Below are 10,691 nucleotides of genomic sequence, written 5' to 3'. Positions count from 1 at the left end.
GGATGTTTACAACAGTAATCCGTCAACGGACAACTTATGTCCCTGCGTCTACCCTGGTTGAGAGCAGCTCTCCAAAGCAGAAGTGGGATGATTCGGGGGATCAAGAAGGTGATGGTGTCGAGTGACACATTAGCCTCCAACTTTGGTTAAGCTTTGTTCTTACAGAGCCTTAAGAAATTAAGTCATTAGCAAGCTTTTATAAACAAAATTTATCAACGCTTTAGTGTGAATCCCCATCTATTTACTCACTGTATTATAGGCAACAAAGTACCCCAAAAGCTAAGTGGCTTAGAACTATGAACACTATATTCTCTCATGGCTCCTGTTGGTCAGGAATGTTGATGTGTTGACTTAACTGGGCATCTCTGGCTCAAATTCTCGCGTGCAGTGACAGTCAGGTGTCAGCCAGGGTTAGTCATTTCAAGACTTGGCCAGAGCTGAGGAGTTCACTTTGAAGGTCACTTACGTGACTGTTGGCAGGCCTCATTCTCTAGCTGCTGGCCATTCCCTGCCACACGGACTTCTCTTGAGGCTGCTTGAGCATCCTCACAAAGGGAAGCTGGGGACCCCAAGACTGAGCATCCCAGAAAGAGCAAGAGAGTGTGAAAGAGCCCCCAAGACAGAAGCGACAGGCTGCTTACCCCTGAATCTCAGAGCTGACGTGCCAGCACATCTGTTATACTCTGTGTATTACATGCAAGGGACCGAGTTCTGTCCAGATCAGGGGGAGGGGATCGCACCAGGGTGTGAATCCCGGGAGGTGGGGACCACCAGAGGTGCTGTAGTCATCGCGGCCCAAGTTAGGAAGGGACCCGGATTTCTAGGAGGCAAGTAGCCCTGAGTCCTGGACAGTGAGGGAAACAATGGACACAAGTTTGTGTTGGAGGTAAAGATGTGGATGATGCTAAGTGGCACCCTGAAATGAACCCTGTAACATGCACCACTAGAGAGTTGTTAACATTCAAATGTTATTATAAATCTGGGCATCACGGGCACAATGAAATCTGAGCCCCAAACTAATTTGTACAATCTGAACTGTTAGACCAAAATAGATCTTCAAAGGTTTCAGAATGTACACAGATTATTTTTAAAAATTGCCCTGACTATATGTTTATATACAGGGGCTGTAAAAATACCCCTCTGAATATAAGCAACATAAAGTACAATACTTTGAATACATATGAAGCTCACAGACTTTGTCCTTGTATTAACTTTAATGAGAACGATAACTCTAATGTTTTTTTTTTTCCTTAAAGAAATCAACCTTCTAAACTAGTCTCAGTTGAAAAGGGACTAGGGTCAGTATGTTAGATCCCAAATAAAGCCACTAAAATGATACTCGTGCCCAATAATTTCAGGTGTGGTTTCTGGGGATACTTCCAGGAAGGGGTTAGGGTTTAACACCTTAGTTCACAGAGCGCTGGCAAATCTGGAGCAAACAAAGGGCAGCAGAGACGACAGCCACCATCAGAAATTCAGCCCACACTCCGTTTCTTTCAAGGTAGGACCTGGACATTCGCCAGCGGCAGGGGGTGCGGGGGTTGTTCATGAGGCAAGGTGAGGTGGGAGAGGGGAGTGCAGTCTGCTGGCTTGCAGTGTATGGGGGGTGGGCTGGGGGAGTCGATGAGGGAGAAAGATAGTCTCACTCTGGTCTCCCTCAGCCCAGGCCAGGAATCTCTCAGCCTTCCCCGCCTGGCCCTTCCCTTCTAGTGAACAGGGCCGGTCACTGGACTCCCTTCTGCCTTCCTGCACCCTCTCCAGGAACAACCTTAATTCCATCACTGTAGATATCATTACTTTATAATGACTTCAGCATGAAATCCCTTAATTACAGTCTTGTGTGTCTAATACCCATGAACATCCTTCCTTCTGCACCTGCTAGGGTCTCAAATGTAAATGACCAACATAAAACATTTGTTAAAACAATTCAGCTCTATTGAAGCGCAACTGACTTACAAAGTGTAAGATATTTAAAGAAGTTTTCAAAGAATCTGAAAACTTCACCTTGCGTGAAAGAAGCCAAAAGAATACACAGTATGTGTTCCTTTGCCGAGGATCAAGAACTGACAAATTTGATCTATTTGGATTATTAATTGGGAAGGTGCAAAAAGAGTGATGAAATGTTATATAATTTTTTTTAATTGGAATGGCGGGTACAAGGATATATACATAAGAAAAATTAATTGAGCTGTCCAGTTAAGAGTACTGCATTTTACAGCATGAAAATTATAATTCAGTGACACACTAAAAGGAGAAAATAGATATTAAGTGATAGGATAGGCAATCATTTAATACTCACAACTAAGTGTTCAACAAGGCTGAAATACACGTCCCCTTTAGAACCACATTTATCTCAGGTGATTTAAACACTAAATGTTGCATATTGTTTTGAAATAGTCATTAAATATGCTAAAGAAACAACCTGTATTTGGAATCTCAACTCAAAAGTTTAAATTCTTTTCAACTGGAGAAAGAAGCAAGCCAGGATTTTTACTCTACGAACAACACAAACTGCCCTACAGTCAAGACCACTGCAAAGAAATAACTGTGGACAGCGGTTATGTACAATAAAAGCAAGATGGCCTTGCTTTCTGGTTCCACGAGATAAACAGCTTCACATCCTAAATAAGCTACACAAAAGCTTATATCTGATAGAAGCAAAAATGGAACATATTTATAAACCATGCTTTGACTGTTTCACTCTGTCTGGTTTTCAAAATCTGTCATTTTCCTTCTTATGGTATCTCCCACATTCACCCCCTACTTTTCAATTCCCAGTGCCACAGCGTCACACCATCACTGAAGACCTCAAACACTTCTCATGGAAAGTGAGGATGGAACAATAAAGAAGCAGGTGACACCAGGCATTCCCCAAACAATCACATCACTCTACTCTTAAACGTGGCCCCATGGCGGGGCTTCTGACACCCAACTAGGCATGTCATGACTCATGAGAGTAAACCCCTTCCCCATTTTGGTTCTCATGCTCTTCACATACATTCTCCTTTAAGCCCTTAAGATATTGTTGTCTTGATATTTCCCTCCTGCTCTCCTCTGCAATTCAAGATAATGACTTCCTATTGCATTTCCTACTGGTGCCTCTTTACTCAGCCTTCCTGGATGTGTCTTGTGTTCTGTCCTTCATAATCACCCACTGTCTTGACGGACGATATCAATAGGAAATCACCTAATGCTCCATTTGCTTTTCCAGGTCCACACTCCTGCTTTAACAGTGGGCTCTGTGCCCCAGAGATGGGTAACCTTACATCACTCATAAACTCTGATGGGTTTTGCACGTGACTTCTGGTGGCCAGCTACTGGTGAGTGGAAGCAGAAGGAGATGGGGACATTTATTTTGGGGGTATTTCGGTACCTCCTACATCCATAAATTTCATTGACTTCTGTTAAATTTCCTCTTCTTATCTCTTAAAACCACAGGCATATAGAAGCTTCCTACCTTTCCAGTCCCAGGAGTCTTCACTGTTCCCTGTGGGTTCCTGGAATGTGTCCACAGCCTCTCAAGTCACCTCTTCATAGAAGTCTCTTTGCTTTCTTTCTTGGGGTACGCCATCTCTCAAGACCTGGGTGAAAAAACCTGTTCAGTGTAAAAAAAAAAAAAAAAGTGAGACTTGAACATGTGACCATCTCAAAGCAGATGAACTGACGAAGAAAAATAACTGTTATTTTTTTTTATAATAATTGGACACTGGTAACCAAAGTGAAGTTTCTGATGCTAGTAGTAAGGAATAGAGCCTGAGGGAAACGCAGTCACCTCAGGGCCACCGGCTGACTTCCACATGGGGCTTGGGCATGGCCATGTGGCCCTGTCAGGTGCTGAGCAATGACAGGAAGGACGGGGCTGTCTCTGTGCTCTTGGAGACAACAGCTGAATGGGGCTCAGCACTTTTACACTCGAGAGGCCCTCGCAAGCACCCCAAATTGGAAACATTTCAATTCCTTCAAATCATAACAATTAGACTTGGAGGTAGAAAAGAAGTGACAGAGAGAATGGTTGAGAGCGAGTGGTTGTGTGGAGTCACTGAAATTACGAGCAAAATCACAGAACACGGGGTGAGAGGGAACTGCGCGTATTCACCAGACAAGTGACCTACACACCCGCCTAAAAGCTGACTTACACACACCAGGCCAGCAAGCAATCCCACCCTGCAAGAGGTCACAGCGCTTACAAGGTCACGCTCGCGGCTGTTTGGAATGATGAACTAGAAGTCTCCAGGAGCATGTTCCTCTCACACTTCTTAAACAAAGAGCAATCCAGCCCCATAACCACCAATGCAGACAAAAGGTACAGCCAGGCAAAGTGTGTGCTCACCTTCCCAGCTGACCCTCGAGATCAAGTTCATGAGATCTGCACGCTCAGGCTATAAGGTGGCCTTAGCAGTTCCCCGGGCTAGGGGTGGGGACTTAATGTGCTCTCATCTGGGGCCCTGGGATTACAGTTAATATGGACCCCCACGAGGCCTGCTCCTGGGAGGAAGAACCATGCAGCGTGCTGCGTCTTATAAGGCCAAACCTTGAGGCACGAATGCTGTGGAAACAGTTAACAACAGCTGGCACTCAGCAAATGTTTACTACACACCAAGATGGCTGCTTCACATTCATTATGCCACATAATTACGACCACTCCCCTTCCAAGAAAAAAAGGAGTGGAGCTCCCTCAGATGCTGGGGATTTAATGCAGTCGCATATATAACTTTATGCTGCAACACTTGACCCTTTCAGTTGACAGCTGTCAAGGAAATAAGAAAATGAAACGGGCACACACAGGATGTCTTTGAAGCTCATTCACTGGACATACTGCAGTTCACTAATCGTATCTGTCACCTGAAACAGAGCACCTGCGTGGAACTGCTTTACGGCCAACTGCCTTGTAATGAAGGAGGTGCTCAGTGAACATGGAACGCCTGCTCTGTGCAAGACAATGTTCTTGCAGTGATGGAAGGATGAGAAAGGAGGCCTGGATGGCCACGGGCCACCACATGGACATTAGCAAGACGGCTGTGCCAGCAGAGGGTAGTATCTGTATTCTCGGATCACAGCACACGAAGGGCCCTTGGAAACCACCTAGTCTACCTCCTCATTTTATTTTTTTTTAAGATTTATTTATTTATACAAAAAACGGGGTACAGGCCAGATGTGTGGGAGGGTGAGAGGATTCACCAGAGACAGAGTGGGGAACAGAACAAGCAGACTTATGAAATACACTGCTGAGGGGAGCAGCGGGCGAGACAGGAGAGGTCTGCCATGCCATATGGGATTCTCGCCAGTCGGCCGGGATCGAACCCGTGCTGCAGAGGCTGTGGATAGCTTCACAGGGCAGCGCTCAACTGCCTGTGCCACCAGGGAGGCCCTCCCAAGGAGAAATGGCATGTGCAGTTCCCAGGCCTTCTGAAGGACCCCTGGTAAAATGCTTGAGCTCTCCCTGGGTAGAAAGCCTCCTCACTGTGCGGGGGAGGAGTGCATCTCGTTCAGCAGAGTTTGTCAGGTATGTGAGTGGTCATGACACCGTTGCACACCAGTGTGACGTCTGCAAAGCCCTTGGTCTTATTTGAGTCTTCCCTCCCGCACTGTCCACTCTCGGGTTCACATCACGGAGCACGGTCTCGGAAGCATCCCCACGCAGGCAGTCAGCAGCTTGGCGGGTACACCAAAGGTAATGTCACACATCCTGGTTCATAAAAGTCACCTAGACATTCCCCAGTGAGGAATGACGACATTCTCAACGAGGAAGAAACAGCTAATGAAACTTAAGAAACAACAGAAATCTTATAGACAGACGGGAGAAGGACACTCGGAGAGGAGATGTTAGAAGCAGAGATAAGAAGGGATGGGGCACGTACAAAAATGCCTGTCCAGGTTGTCCTTCTGAATTTGTACACACACCATTCACACAATTCCCGTGGCCACTGCAGGGCCTGAACGGGCTAAGGGAGTAACCGTTTGGCCCAATGGAGGATCGTAAGTGTGCACTGTGGATAAAATTGGGGGGAGGTGCAATAAAGGGCAACGAGTAAGTTTAATCTCAGTGAACTTGGCAGCCAAATGGAAGCCTGCGAAGGTCTGGAGCAGTGGAGGACCGTCGCCAAGACTGGGCTGCGGGAAGGTACACAGAATAACATGGGGAAATATGGAGGAGGGGAAGGCGAGCGAGCTTGGCGACCAATGGGGTGTGCCCCAAAGGGGGAGCTGTCACAGAGAGCCTCTGTTTCTCAGGCCGCCATGGACTGGCTCGCCTGCACAGAGCTGCCTTGGCCAAAGGCCGGCCCTAGCAGTAGCAACTCACAACCTCCGCACAGGGAGACAAAGACCTGGACATCCTGTCCCAACTTGGGACAACTCTGCAGGGTGTTCCGGCTTCTGAGCCTGGGGCTGGGTGTGGGCTGAGTCTGTCCTTGGACACAGCTGACGTGTCTCTGTCCTCTCCGGCTGGCTTCCTTCTCCCTTCCACGGGTACTGGTCTCAAGGGCTCTGAACCCCTGAGTCTGGTGTCCAAGGAACACAACCCGCAACGTAGTCAGAACACGACTCCCCCGGGCTTGGTGAGGGACAATAAGGGCCCAAATTAGAGCCGTCTGGAACAGAGAGGTGAGAGAGGAACAAGGCGCCTCCGTCGGACTGGCTGCTGTCATGTTGATGTTGTTGGGGATTTTATAATGAGGACTCGTCTAGGCGACTGCAGAATGCTTCAGCTAAGTCCATTCAATGCATGTATGAAGACATGGATGAATGAATCAGCGAGTAAATCCACAAGTGGAACAGATGTGGTGAGTCCATTTATAGCTCATGAATAGAGTGGTCCAGAACACAGACGCTGCTGCTTGCAGGCTATGCTAATGAGCGTGAGCAGCCAATGGCTGTCTTCCGTATCGCATCTGAGGCCGCTGCACTTGTATACACAAAGGCTGCGATGAGAGGAGCAGTGCAGAGTGTTTTGTTACTGTGCTACAATTGCAAGTTCCATGAATGGTAATAGGGGACTGGAGAGACCCGAAATAGGGACATTTCACTACAGTCCACTGCCAGCTGGGAAATATGAAATGGGCCTTTGTTTGCATCTAAGGCACTGGCTTGATAAAAAGGTTCCTGCAGCTTTACCTAAACAGACCCAAATGTTTGCAAATGTGAAGCAGACAAGGATTTAAAAAAAAAAAAAAATCAGTACTTTTAAGAGCTAGTAAAAATAGATGATAAACAATGCCTATAAGGAATGAGAGTGTCTCTTTGTACTAAAGATGGGGAACAAATAAAGCCTGAATAACTTTAAATATTGCTAGTGGGGTGTAGGGTAAATGGTTTTCAGGCTTTTCTGCCCTCCTGTCATTAGGATTGCACTGCCTCATAGGGCACCTGCATTTCTTACATTGTTGTAACTTGTGTTGTTTTCGTCTATGGGCCATGGCAGCAGTATTGAGATATTCGCCAAGAGAAGCAGAGGTAGGAGAGAGAAGGGGAGAAAGAATAGGAGGGAAAGCTAGACGAGAGAGAGAGAAGCCCAGAGTGAAGACTTGCTGGGGGCTTGGAGGCCTCTTGGCCTCCTGGCTCCCTGGCACCCCTGCCTGCCATGTGCCTGGTTGCTGCACTACATGTAAAAGCTCAATAAAAGCCTGAGAAAGCCACTGAGGGTTCTAGGACTCTACTTTACCCATGTGGTCTACTTGAATCATAGATAACCAACACTGTCCCTGTCCTGCCCCTACATGGGGTAATTGGCTTTTATCTTATAAGAAAATATAGCTGATTAGCTCTTCTGCCCATTTTTTGACTGGATTATTTACTTTGATTTGTTGAGTCTCATCAGCTCTTTGTAATTTTTGTGATTAGTAGTCCTTTATCATTAGCGTTGCGTGCAAAAATTTTTTCCCAGTCGGTGGGGTGTCTCTTTGTTTTTGTTAAACAAAACAAAACTGTCTCTTTTGCTGCACAGAAGCTCTTTAATTTGATGTAGTCCCAGCTGTTTATCTTTGCTGTCCCTATCACTGCTTTGGGTGATGTGTCTGTAAAGATGTTACTGAGGTGTATGTCGTGTAGTATTTCGCCTATATTTCCTTCTATATATTTTATGGTTTCAGGTCTTATGTCTAGTTCTTTAATGCATTTTGAGTTGTTTTTTGTGCATGGTGTGAGGTAGTGGTCAAGCTTCATTCTTTGGCATGTAGCGACCCAGTTTTCCCAACACCATTTATTGAACAAACTTCCTCCAAAGAGGAAATGCGAATGGCAACAAGCATATGAAAAAATGTTCAACATCACTTGTCATCAGGGAAATGCAAATCAAAACTACCATGAGATACCATCTTACACCAGTGAGAATGGCACATATTAAAAAAACTAGCAACAACAAATGTTGGTGAGGTTGTGGAGAAAAAGGAACTCTCCTGCACTGTTGGTGGGAGTGCAAACTGGTCCAACCACTGTGGAAAGCTGTGTGGAGATTTCTGGACCTACTAAACATAGAGCTTCCACAGGATCCAGCAATTCCACTCCTAGGTATTTACCCAAAGGACACAGAAACATCCATTCCAAAGAGCACCTGCACCCCTATGTTTATAACAGCACTGTTTACAATAGCTAAGCTTTGGAAACAGCCCAAATGCCCAAAAATAGATGACTGGATCAAGAAGATGTGGTACATACACACCATGGAATATTACTCAGCATTCAAAAAAAGATAAACTCATGCCATTTGCAGCAACATGGATGGAGCCGGAAGGGATCCTGCTCAGCGAAATAAGCCAGAAAGAAAAAGAAAAATACCGGATGGTCTCACTCATAGCAGGAATTTAGAAAACCTAAATAAGAGACCAGGAAAAAGACTAATTAATACAAAGTAAAAATCAAAAATCAACAAGCAACTATAAACCAGAGACACACTATGGGGGCGGGGGGGAGGCAGTAAGATCAAAACAAGTTGGGGTGGGAATTGTACGGGGACTATAACCAAGATGAAAATGCATACATTGTGCAAAAATGAAAAATGATGTAAAAAATATATAAAATTAAAATAATAATAACCAAAAGAAAATGAAGTAAAAAGAAAATACGAAGAAGAAGAAGAAAATGAGCAATGAGCTAATTTCTTCACTGATACAGGTGGTTTTCTATCCTGGCTATGTCCATATCTCAGACATAGAGTCCTGAGACACTAAAATGTACTCTATTCACAAAAGAGTTTGTTTTTGTAAGGGTATGTTATTGTTATCAAGGCCATTTTCTTAATTCCACAAATATTTATTGGTATGTAACCATGCACAGAATACCAAGCTAAGGAGGTTAAGGTTATGAAAGAATAAAATTACCCAAAGAGAAAGAGAACTGGATATTGTGATTGATAAAAAATGTGCACTTGGTCATTCAAGTGAGCAAAATATACCTGTCCTAGAAATTCGGTATTCAACCACAGTTCCTGGCTCATCGCTCCAGAAGCCTGGGGATTTCCTAAATGTGAGAGGGATAAGGTGTCTCTTATTATGTTAATGAGATGACTTGAAGAAGCATCTAAGGAGGGGGGCTGGTTGCCAGGAGAACCAACCATGTGATTGGAAGATTGGCACTTCCAGCCCCCACAAGCCCCAACCTCAGGGAATGAGAGGGGCTGAGATTGGGGTCAATTGCTAACAGACAATGAATTAGTCAATCCTGTCTACGTAATGAAGCCGCCATAAAAACCCAAAAGGAAGGGGTTCAGAGGACTTCTGGCTGGTGAGCATGTGGAGACTGGAGGAGAATGGAGCTCCAGGAGAGGGCATGGGGACCCCATCTCTCCCCAATACTCTGACCTTTGCATCTCTCCTACCCGGCTGCCAAGTGTCTACCTCCTCCACTCCCAGGTCAAGGGCTGCTGGAGACACTGCACAGCTAAGTTGACTGGGACCAGTGAAAACCCATGAGCTGGAATCTCAGAGCTGCCCAGGGAGCCTCTGTGATTTCCTAACTCCTTGGCAGACCAGCCTTCAAACCCAGCTCCAGCCCTCCACGCCCTCTTTCTCAGCAGACGCCCCGCCCTGTCTGCTATTTCCTTTTCTCCCCCTTTCCTGGGGAAAGAGGTCCCATATTTCAAAGTTAGCTCAGTCAGTTCCTCTAGGAAGCCCCCAAACCCCCTCATCCCAAAAGTTGTTCAGTTCCCTGACTTCACACCCCCCTCCCTCCATGGCTCTCTGTGACTCTCCAGGGCCTGGGGGGGAAATTATGAGTTTATCTTCTGGTCTCCCACGCAGCTGAGTCGCAGGGCTCGGGAGGGCTGGGCTGTGATTGTTTAATGTCTGTCCACACACTTGCGTAGGGCCTTGTATAGAGCGACTTCTTAATAAACACTTGGGAGATAGCATCAGTCTCTTGTTAACATTCATTCATGATAGTATAAATTTCCTCTATCCAGAATGTACTCAACTGTAAAATAAAATTCAGAATGCAGATACACAGCGTGTACGGATCGACGGAGACTAGACTAATACGCTGATTTTCAGTCATCTCCACGAGCATTCAGGAGTCTCGAGCCTGTACTTCTCCTCCGAGGTATGATTTCTTAGGCAGTGATCCACCCCTTGCCATTCCCGAGAATGGGGCTCAGCGTTCACACCAGGGTGCAGGCCACGAACTCAGGAAGTGACTATCCTCCAAGGAACGTAGATTTGAATCACCTTCAGATGCCAAAGATCCCCGCGCTATTTCACAAC

This window comes from Talpa europaea (genome assembly GCF_964194135.1).
Source record: "Talpa europaea genome assembly, chromosome: 12".
NCBI classification, from domain to species: domain Eukaryota; kingdom Metazoa; phylum Chordata; class Mammalia; order Eulipotyphla; family Talpidae; genus Talpa; species Talpa europaea.
The sequence above is the reverse complement of the archived record's forward strand: the minus strand, read 5'-3'. Positions refer to the sequence as shown.